Source organism: Artemia sp. Qi Xiang Cuo, chromosome 1, assembly GCF_049724085.1.
Source record: "Artemia sp. Qi Xiang Cuo chromosome 1, ASM4972408v1, whole genome shotgun sequence".
NCBI classification, from domain to species: domain Eukaryota; kingdom Metazoa; phylum Arthropoda; class Branchiopoda; order Anostraca; family Artemiidae; genus Artemia; species Artemia sp. Qi Xiang Cuo.
Genome location: NC_142794.1, coordinates 78875677 through 78887280, shown reverse-complemented (window position 1 = coordinate 78887280; position 11604 = coordinate 78875677).

Below are 11604 nucleotides of genomic sequence, written 5' to 3'. Positions count from 1 at the left end.
CTTACCATGAAAAATTTGTTGTTAAGAGGAAAAGCGATATAGAATTTGAAGAAAGGGTCCGAGAACGTGCAAAAGAAATTCTGAAGGCAGAAAATATTGATGAAAACATTGAAGATGACCCAGAAAATGCAATTCAGGGAGGAGTCATTGACAGAGCAGCAGATGCTATGGAGGATTTGTTAGACGCAAACAAACAGATTTTAAATGATGACACCGAAGACAGGTTGAAAAATGATTATGAGTCGCTCAATATTGATCAAAAGAGAGTTGTTGACAAAATTTTATACTCAGTTACCAAGCGCAATGGTGCAACATCTTTGAAGTTGATTGTATCTGGATGTGGGGGTACAGGAAAATCTAGGGTTATCAGTGTCGTGAGAAGACTACTTTGCAACAAGTTCAAGAATGAAGATTGTCCCGTTGTAGTTATGGCACCTACTGGTATTACTGCACATAGCATAAATGGTTTAACAATACATAGTTGTTTAAGTTTAGCTATTGATCAGGAAAACACCACAAAATACACACCTCTCTCCACTGAAAAACTTCTCACTTTGAGAAAGACACTTAAGGAGACAAGAGTTTTTATTATTGATGAAATTAGTATGGCTTCGTCTCTTCTTTTAACCTACATTCATTTAATATTAGAAAAAAGATTGGCAGGTGATTTACCTATGTGCAATGCTAAATATCTGTTTCTGTAAGATTTTCTTGAATTAAGACAAGTAAGTTGCAATCCTCCTTATATACCTCTCAGACAACTAGAAGTAAGAAACAGGATCGGGTCAGTTGGTATGTTTAACCTCTGGCATCTATTTGAGTATGAGGAACAAAGCATAAATGTGAGACAAAAGATGGATAAGAGTTATGCTAATACACTTTCTGAAATTAGACAAGGGTTTTGCACTGGTGAAAATTTGAATAGTCTTTACAAGAGAAAAATTGGGAGCTCCTACAGAGCTTCAAATGACAAAATAATAGATCTTTACTCAAAATTGTATGAAGAGGGAAATAGACCTGTCATTCTTATGCCCACCAATGAAAATTGTATGGTAGCTAACGATTTACTTCTTACAAAAAGCTGCTCAGACTACGTTAAACTTTCTGCAGTTGATCGACTCTCTTCAGTTGTTGACGACAAACGAATCGAACATAAAGCAGCAAACACTGTTTTAAACTTTGGCAACGACAGAAAAAGAACAGCCGGTTCTTTCATGAGCTTTTTGCTTGCAGTAGGTGCACATGTAATACTCCAAAGAAATATTTGTGTTGCTAAGGGGCTAGTAAATGGATCAATTGGAACAGTAACAAGCTTCAAGTTGCTACCAAACGGAGAAATAATTTGAGTTTTTGTAAAATTTGATGGACTGGAACTTCCGGTTGAAATTGGCAGAGAAACCGTGCGCTTTGAAGTTTTGAAGCAAGTCTTTTTACGCGAAGACAGTTTCCTCTTCAACTGGCCTTTGCCATTACAATACACAAGTCCCAAGGACTAAGTTTACAGTGTGCAATTGTTGACGCAGGTAATCGTTGCTTCGGTCCAGGTATGTTGTACGTTGCTCTTTCCCGTGTGACCACTAGTGCTGGTTTACATCTAGTAGAATTTGATAAGACAAAGATTTATTGCGATGTTGATGCTTTAATTGAGTACAACCGTTTGAGACAAATTTATAGAACAGATCTTCCATTGTTTGAGTTCCCAGAAAGGCAACTCAGAGGTACACCAGATGAAGTAAGTATAACAAATGAAGTAAACTCTAAAGGATAACAGACTCAAGGAAAAAAAATTTCCATTGTTGAAGGTCCCAGAAAAAGAATGAGAAGCCCTTCAGTTGAAGAACCCTTATTAATAGAAATTTATCCCAAAAATAGGAAAAGGATAACTAGTGTCGGACCGGTGGTGTCAATAAAAGAGAAAAAATTAGATATTAATGCGAAACTTGATAATAGTGATATATTTCGTGTCATTCAACCGGTCCAAGATCGTCAAGAACAACACAAAAATGCTAATAATGCAAATGCACCAGCAAGTGCATATGTTACTCTTGATAGTAATAGAAAGGTATCAAGAATTTATAATAAGGAACGAACTCTTTCCTATACTAAATAAGCCACTATTTTTATTAAGGTTATATGACTTTTAGGGGTTGCTTCCCCCTTTTTTCGGTGATGGTATAATAAAGAACGACCTCTTGCCTATACTAAATTTATAGACCACTGAACTATAGTATAGGTTAGAAAGGTTTACATAAACGACTGATCCGGGTTGCAGCGGTAGCTAGAAACCTAGTAAGAGATATAAAAACCCATAATTCCTAAAAAAGGAGTCAGATCAAAACAAAATGTACACCATTAGAACTGCCTTGTCCGAAACCTCTACAAAGGAAACTTACCGCCCTTTGGCTTGAATAACAAAGAAAATATATTGGCTTGAAAATCAAGAAAAATGGCAGCTACTATAACATTCTGCCTAAACGGGGTATATTTTTCTTTTTTCTTTCTTTTCCAGGGATAGCTTTGCACTGGAACATCGTAGATAGTTGTTCAGTGGCTCATTGTAAAGGAAATTAATTGGGTTAAAAATCTATAGTAACTAAAATAAATTATTTCTAAAAGAGAATAAATTTTTCCACCAAAAACTGCATTTTTGATGTCTTTCCTTACTGCAGTCTTTCAAACATATCAGGGTTGCAGCGGTAGCTAGCAACCTAGTAAGAGACGATCACATCCAATGTTAAGAAATATAAAAACCCCTAACTCCTAAGAAAAGAGTCAGATTAAAACACAAATTACACCATTAGAACCACCTTGTCTGAAACTTCCTTATAGTTAAATTTCTATCCCTTGGCTTGAATAACAAAGAAAATATATTGGCTTGAAAATCAAGAAAAATGGCAGCTACTACAACATTCTGCCTAAACGGGATATTTTTTTCTTTCCGCTTGATTTTCCTCCTCAAATAGCTGGGCACTGGAAAATCATAGAGAGCTGTATAATAGCTCATTTTAAAGGATATTGCAACATCTAGTCACTTTTGTAATTAAAAATAAAATAATTTTTAAAGTAGAATCAATTTTGTCAAAAAAATTGCATTTTTGATGTATTTTCATACTGCAGTCATTTCAAAGATATTTGAATTTTGAAGCAATCAAACAGTTCATGGTAATGAAATCTATAGTAATAATAACTATTTGTCTCAATAGTAACCGACACTCTAAAGAACAAAATTTTGATTGTCTCAATAGTAACCGAAACTCTAAAGAACGAAATTTTGGTACCAATAGATACATAAAAGCAAACAGTTCGTTATAACGAACTATATGTTGTATAGTAAAAGCGACTCGTCTCAATAGTAAAACTTGCTACATCTAGTACCTTCTGTGATTAAAGATAAAATATTTTTTAATAGTTCCGGTTTGCAGCGGTAGCTAGGAACCTAATTAAAAGAGATCATTCGAAGAACATACCATTGTATATATTAAACTTAGTTAGCTGCTCGATTCCTTGAAGAAAAAAATCTTATTTGTCAACTGAAACTAGAATAATTCCTGAAAATTTAAAAAAATATAATTTTATTTAGCTGCAAAGTGCAAAAATACTCGTATTTACGGTGTCTGAACAATAATTTCCATTTTTTAATTCAAACCAGAAAAAAACCTGAAAATTTAAAAATTAGTTTGGTTTTCCTTTTGCTTCAATTGACTCGCTACACCATTTTATACGCCATTAATTTTATATCATCTTAGTTCAAATTATTTGGCTTAACCCGTAAATTACGTATCTCTGTATTGTTGTCCTATATTTTTAATGAGAAATATTAATTTTTTTTATTTTAGTTTTGAGTTCAGAATCTCTTAAGTTATTATGTAAACTGCAAAAAATATTTATTATGTCTAACCAATAATACTAATTTTTTAATTCAAACTAGAGCAATACCTGACAATTTTTAATTAGTTTTGTTTTTTGTCTCCTGGAACCAAAATTTTCTTTTTTGGCTTAATCGCTAAAGTTATTATGTAAACTGCAAAAATAATTATGATGTCTAACCAGTAATAGTAATTTCTTAATTTAAACTACAAAAATACATGAGAATTTTATAATTAGTTTTACTTTTTGTCTCCTGGAACCAAAATTTTTTTCATCTAAGTTCAAAGTTATTATTGTATCCTGGAACCAAATTTTTTTTTGGTTTGTAACCCGTAAAGTACGTATCTCAATATTATTGTCTTATAATCTGGGCTGCAGCGGTAGCTAGCAATCCGGGTTGCAGCAGTAGCTAGCAACCTAGTAAGAGACGATCACCTCCAATGTTAAGAAATATAAAAACCCCTAAATCCTAAGAAAAGAGTCAGATCAAAACAAAAATTACACCATTAGAACCACCTTGTCTGAAACTTCCCTATAGTTAACTTTCTGTCCCTTGGCTTGAATAACAAAGAAATTATATTGGCTTGAAAATCAAGAAAAATGGCAGCTACTACAACATTCTGCCTAAACGGGAAATTTTTTTCTTTCTGCTTGATTTTCCTCCTCAACTAGCTGGGCACTGGAAAATCATAGAGAGCTTCATAATAGCTCATTTTAAAGGAAATTGCAACATCTAGTCACTTTTGTAATTATAAATAAAATACTTTTTAAAGTAGAATCAATTTTGTCAAAAAAATTGCATTTTTAATGTATTTTCATACTACAGTCTTTTCAAAGATATTTGAATTTTGAAGCAATCAAACAGTTCATGGTAATGAAATCTACAGTAATAATAGCTACTTGTCTCAATAGTAACCGACACTCTAAAGAACAAAATTTTGATTGTCTCAATAGTAACCGAAACTCTAAAGAACGAAATTTTGGTACCAATAGATACATCAAAGCAAACAGTTCGTGATAACGAACTATATTTTGTATAGTAAGAGTGAAACCACAAATCAGCATCGATAAATAAATGAAACCCAAAACGAACAGAAATTACAATAAATAACCCAGTCAAACTCAAAACGAGCAGAAAAGGCCAGAACATAGCCCAAAGGATTTCCAAGGCCAGAACATAATTTGCCCTTTACTGAAAAAACTACAAATCAAGGTGCATTGTCAGTTTAATATACATATACTGATATTTAGTAATCAAAATGCAATTTTGTTTGATTTATTAAAGTCCTAAGAGTAAAAACATTTTAAAACGGTAAATTCCGTTTTTTTCTGCTGACTTGTGGACCTGCTACGTATAGGATTGCTAGGAAGAAAAGATTTCCTTGTAAACCCATTAATATTCTGCTTAGGAGCAACAAGTTATGTGCACAGGAAATAAAACTGAGATCCAGACGCTCTTGAAAAAAAATGTCCCTCGTCCCTCGTAAGAGTCTATATTATGGAATGATTTCCAGAGTTGAAGTTGATGGGGCTTAGAGCAGACCCTTGCCGAACTTTCTTGAAAAGCTCAGTGGGTTCAGAAAAATTTTACTTACAGTGTCAACCGATTATTTCCCATCCCAAAACAAGGCGGATATGGTTGTAGGAGCACCAATCATGGAGAACCTGGATAATGTGTTGGTTCACGCAAAAAGTGGCTTATCGACCATAGATGTAGTTATTATTATTGTTTTTAGCAGCTGATAGGTTTGCCCACAGCCCAATACATCCAGAAATCAAGTTTGTTGTCTCCCATTAAAGCATATGAGATAATAAGGGACAGCAATACCTTCTCAAATACCTTTCTGATAATCGACAAAATGGTGATTGGCCTGTAGCTTCTCCAAAGCACTGAATTTCGATACTTCTTCTGGATGTTGTGTGCGGCAACTGTGACAGTTGGTGGGTGCATTCGAAGTCCCTGCTCACTGTACACTTGGATTAGCAATGCTAATTACTCAATCATCTATTAATGTCTCGGAGTAGCCCCATCAAACCACGGAGATTTTTGTTTTCAGTGTCTTCAATTTTAGATCAATCTGCCATTTAAAAATATTGATAGTAGTGTGGTGGGATAGGTTATGTAAATAAAGCATTTCAAAACGTAAGTTTTATAGATAAATCTTTGTAGGAAACTTCTTTATGAAAATTGACCTGTGCAATAGGAAGTCACAAATGAGACCATGGGACCCGCTACTTATCACAGCGACTCCATGGATATGAATATTTTGAACCTCTTTCTATCATAGACAGCCCAAGGGGTTTCGGTGATGGTTTTTGAAAGATGATGTAAGTGTTGTTTTCGCTAAAGACTAAATTTACTTTTGTTTAGTAAGAATAAAAAGTGAAATGTTTGTGTTAGATCCCCCTTCCTAACAGCCCTTCCATTTCTAATCGGCTCGGTAATCAAGTTTGTATCACTTGTATAATTGCTTGTTTTGGCATTTCAATTGTGTCTAACCTTCAATTGACTCGTTTGGCTCTTGTTCAGTATTTTCTCGAAAAGTCCGGTTTTACTTCCACGCCTTTATTGTTTTTTTTTGTTATAAACAAGAGGCTTAAAAAGGTCGGTTAAAAACGTCCTTCAAAAAAGGGCTTAATAACTTTATTTTTCCAAACCCTACGACTCCGTGGATATGAATAAGCGTTGTTTTTGCTAATGACTTTATTTGTTATCACCTTTTCTGAGACATTTTCATTCAAAATATAATTAGAGAATGGTCATATGATTAAATACTATCAAACAGTTCGTGGTAACGAACTGTAAGTAAGGAGCGACCCGGCTCAATGGTAACCGAAACTCTAGAAAACGGGTTTTTGATACCAATAGATATATCAAAAGAATCAGATTTCAATACTGATTTCAAATATATAACTTTCATCAAGTTTAGTACTACCCATCAAAAGTCACGTGCCTGAGAAAATTTGGCTGATTTTTGAAAAAAAGGGGCAAAGACCTCCTACAAGCTATAGAACCTTAATAAAAATCACACCATCATATTCAGCGTATCAGAGAACCCTACTGTAGAGGTTTCAAGCTCCTATCTACAAAAATGTAGAATTTTGCATTTTTTGCCAGAAGAAAGATCACGGATGCGTGTTTATTTGTTTGTTTGTTTGTTTGTTTGTTTTTTCCCCCAGGGGTGATCGTATCGACCCAGTGGTCCTAGAATATCATGGGAGTGCTCATTGGAACGGAAATTAAAAGTTCTAGTGCCCTTTTTAAGTGACAAAAAAATGGAGGGCAACTAGGCCCCCTCCCACGCTTATTTTTTTCCCAAAGTCACCATCCAAATTTTGAGATAGCCATTTTGTTCAGCACGGTCGAAAATATGATAAATATGTCTTTTAGGATGACTTAATTCCCCAAAGTTCCCAGAGGGAGGGCTAAAAGTTATGAACTTTACCCAATGTTAACATATTGTATTGGTTATTCGGAAGTATACAGAAGTTTTCAGGAGGTTTTTTTCTGGTAGTGGGAGGGAAGAGTGGGTCGGGGGCTATGTTGGAGGATCTGTTCATGAAGGAAGTTTTCATGGGGGAAGGGAAATTGCCATGAAGGGGGCACCGGAATTGCCAGCATTATTTATTGGTTATTGGGAAGTATACAACCATTTTCAGGAAGGATTTTTTCTTGAGGGAGGGGGGCTAGAGGAGGGGGTTACTCTGGAGAGTATTTCCGTTGAGGATGTTTCTTTGGGGTGAGGGACATTTCTATGAAGGGGGCGCCGGATTCCCAAGCATTATTTAAAAAACGATCAGAAATTAAATATAAAAAACAAGTTTTTTCAACTGAAATGTAAGAAGGAATATTAGAACTTAAAACGAACAGAAATTATAACTAATGTGAGGGGGTTCTCCCCCAAGTCAATACCTCGCTCTTTACGCTACAGTTTTTTTTAGTGCTTTTAAAAGAGCTATCTATTCTAATTAAACGGCCGTTGTGATTCAGGGGTTTGTGAATCAAATTTTTTTTTTAGTTTTAACGTAAAGAGCGTGGTATTGACTAAGGGGAGAACCCCCTCATATACGTAATAACATATACGTAATAAAAAAAAATAAAAAAAAAACAAGCGATACGGCTCAATAGTAATCGAAACTTTTAAAAACCGAATTTGATGTCAATAAATGTATCAAAAGAATGGGTTTATAATGCTGATTCTAAATATATAAATTTTAGTAAGTTTAGTATTACTCATCAAAGGCTACGAACCTGAAAAAATTTACTCGATTTTTGAAAGAGGGGGGAAAAATCCCTACAAGTGAAAGAATCTTAATGAAAATCACACCATCAGATTCAGCGTATCAGAAAACCCTATTACAAAGGTTTCAAGCTCATATCTACAAAAATCTGCAACTTCGTATTTTTTGCCAGAAGAAAAATATACGAATATAGAAGTTAGTTACGTAAGTTAATTTGTAAAGACATCCATTTAGCAAAAGAAAAATAAAATTTTTATGCAAATAAAAGCTGCATTAACTAAAAACGATCAGAAATTAAATAAAAAAACAAGTTTTTTAAACTGAAAGTAAGGAGCGACATTAAAACTTAAAGCGAACAGAAATTATTCCGTATATGAAAGGGGCTGTCCCCTCCTCAACACCTCGCTCTTTACGCTAAAGTTTGACTCTGTCTCACAACTTTATTTTTTTAAACAATAAAAAACTTTAGCGTAAAGAGCGAGGCGTTGAGGAGGGGACAGCCCCTTTCATATACGGAATAATTTCTGTTCGTTTTAAGTTTTAATGTCGCTCCTTACTTTCAGTTTAAAAAACTTTATTTATTTCATTACAAGGCAATTACATTAATAATTTGACAACAGTATAACTTAAGGGATTTTAGCGTTACAGCAAGTATTGAACCCACAAAAGAATTTTTTTATATTCGCAGAAAGGATTCAGCTCTGCTACTACCATAAATCCTCCGATGGTAGGCGTTTTTCCCTCTAGAAAATGCCAAGTTTGTTTCCGGTTGACTATTATAACTTTAAAGTGAAAGATGAGATATAACTCGTTGAATAAATCAAATTATTGAATTTTTATTTTGAAGTTTTCAGGTATTTTTCTACTTTGAATTAAAAAATTAATATTATTGCTGAGACGCTATATATATTTATGTAGTTTGCATAATAGCCTTAGCAAATCTAAAGGGAAAATATGTAAAAATATAATGATGTAATTATCAATTAGTAAAACTGAACTTTTGTTAAAACATTATATTAAACGAGTTTTTACTTTCATATATTTTATTTGAAAAACTAAAAGTTTCCATGCATTCGACATTTAAGCATAAATAGCAAAAATATTTCGGTAAAAAGTTGCTTAGTAGACAACTTCCTAAGAAACATAGCTAAACTGTTAGTATTTTAACAGTAGCTTAGAATATTATTGCTCAGGTACAACCCATTGATCGCTTAAAACTGCTTTAAAGATGTCTAAATAGAATAAAACCATTTTTAGTAATTATATATGGCAGTTAGTACAGGTTAGAGTTTGTTCACACGTCAAGTAGTTGAAACCTAACAAAAAACAAAATAAATTAAAAAATTTTCAGGCATTTTTCTAGTTTGAATTAAAAAATGAAAATTATAACTCAGACATCATGAATATTTTTGCAGTTTACATAATTACCTTAACGATTATGAACTGAAAATTAAAATAAGAAAATGAATATCTTTTTTATGAAAATATATCAAAAGAAATACGCATTTTAGAAGTTGAGCCAAAATATAGTTTGTTTGCAGGACCTAATAAGAGATGAACGCATCCCATAGTAACGAAACATTAACCCATAATTCCAGATAATGGGATAACTTTTATAATTCTATACAAAATGAAAAACTCTAAGATCATTTAGTTCTCAGATACGAATCTTTAAAGCTATTAGTAAACTGCATAAATATTTATGGTGTCTAAATAGCAATTTAATGTTTTGAATTGAAAGTAGAAACATTACGAAACATTTTTAAATAAGTTTGAATATATTTGTGGTTTAAGTGACTTGTTCCATCATTCTATGACTTGAATCCGTACAATTTCTTAATAATGCTGTATAAAGTAAATATTCTTTACGGAAAACTTGCCATTAGGAGCCAGCCAACATTTGTTAAAGTGAAAGTTGGAAAACGAAAATATACAACTGAATCAGGCACTGATCCTGAAAAACCAATATACGAAACGGAACTGATAATTGAATTAACATCTGAAGACAGAAAAATCAAGTTCCAATTAAGAGAATCAAGCAATTTCACTCGCTGGGGAGGTGGAAAACTTGGGAATAGTAGAAAAGTTAGCTTAAAAGAACTGTGTTTGTCCAAGAATATCCTAAATGAAATTAAGATCTATAAAAAACATCAGATTACAGGTAGTATCTTTGTGAATATAATACCTTTTTTGTATCTTTGTGGTGATAATAGTGGTAGAAGTTGTAAATTAAATATGAACTTAAAGCCTAACAAACCAAAAAAAGAGACAGTTCTCAACCATCAGAGCAAATCAGAAGGGCTGAAGTTTAAAGCCGCAATAACTGGCGGGTTTCAGAGAAACAATGATGCGAAAGAACATGGAGTTTCTACAAACAATGACAGCTCACCTTTTGGAAACAAAGATACACTGAATGCACAAAAGAATAAAAAAAGCTTTTGGGGAAAGTTTAAATGTTTCTTTAAGCAAAAGAAAAAAAATAAAAAGCCGAATGCAGAAGAAACAGAAAAACACTGCTCAGACTCGTACTACAGAAAAGAATTATTTTATGCTGTGACGGAGAATCAATTAGACTTGACTAAATATCTATTAGAGAATGGAGCTGACCCAAATGCAAAGTGTGACAACAAGCAAGAAACAGTCTTACATTGTGCTGTCAGGAAAGGCAATTATGACATATGTCAACTACTAGTTTTAAGTGGTGCAGATATAAATGAGTTAGATTCAGATTGCAGAACAGCTTCAACGGATTCAACGGATGATTCAACGGAGAATCAATCAGACGGAGAATCTTCAGATTGCAGAACACGTTTCTTGCTTGATAACAAGCAAGAAACAGTCTTACATTGTGCTGTCAGAAAAGGCAATTATGACATATGTCAACTACTAGTTTTAAGTGGTGCAGATATAAATGAGTTAGATTCAGATTGCAGAACAGCTTTATCTTACGCTGTGACTGAGAATCAAATAGACTTAGCTAGATATCTCTTAGAGAAAGGAGCCAACCCAAATAAAGGAAGCGGAAAGCCACTCTTACATTATGCAGTTAAGACAGGGAATTATGAAATCTGTCAACTATTAGTTTCAAACGGCTCGTCTATAGATGCCAAGGATAAGAAAGAAAGAACAGCTTTATTCTACGCTGTGACTAGGAATCAAACAGACTTAGCTAGGTATTTATTAGAGAATAGAGCTGACCCAAATGCAAAGTGTGACAACAAGCAAGAAAGAGTCTTACATTGGGCTGTTAGGAAAGGCAATTATGACATGTGTCAACTACTAGTTTTAAATAGTGCAGATATAGACAAGTTAGATTCAGATAACAGAACAGCTTTATCTTACGCTGTGACTGAGAATCAAATAGACCTAGTTAGATATCTGTTGGAGAATCGAGCCAACCCAAACGCAATATATAGAAGGAGTAAAGATACAGTCTTACATTTCGCTGCTAGTAGAGGCAATTTGAAAATTTGTCAACTACTAGTTTCAAAAGGT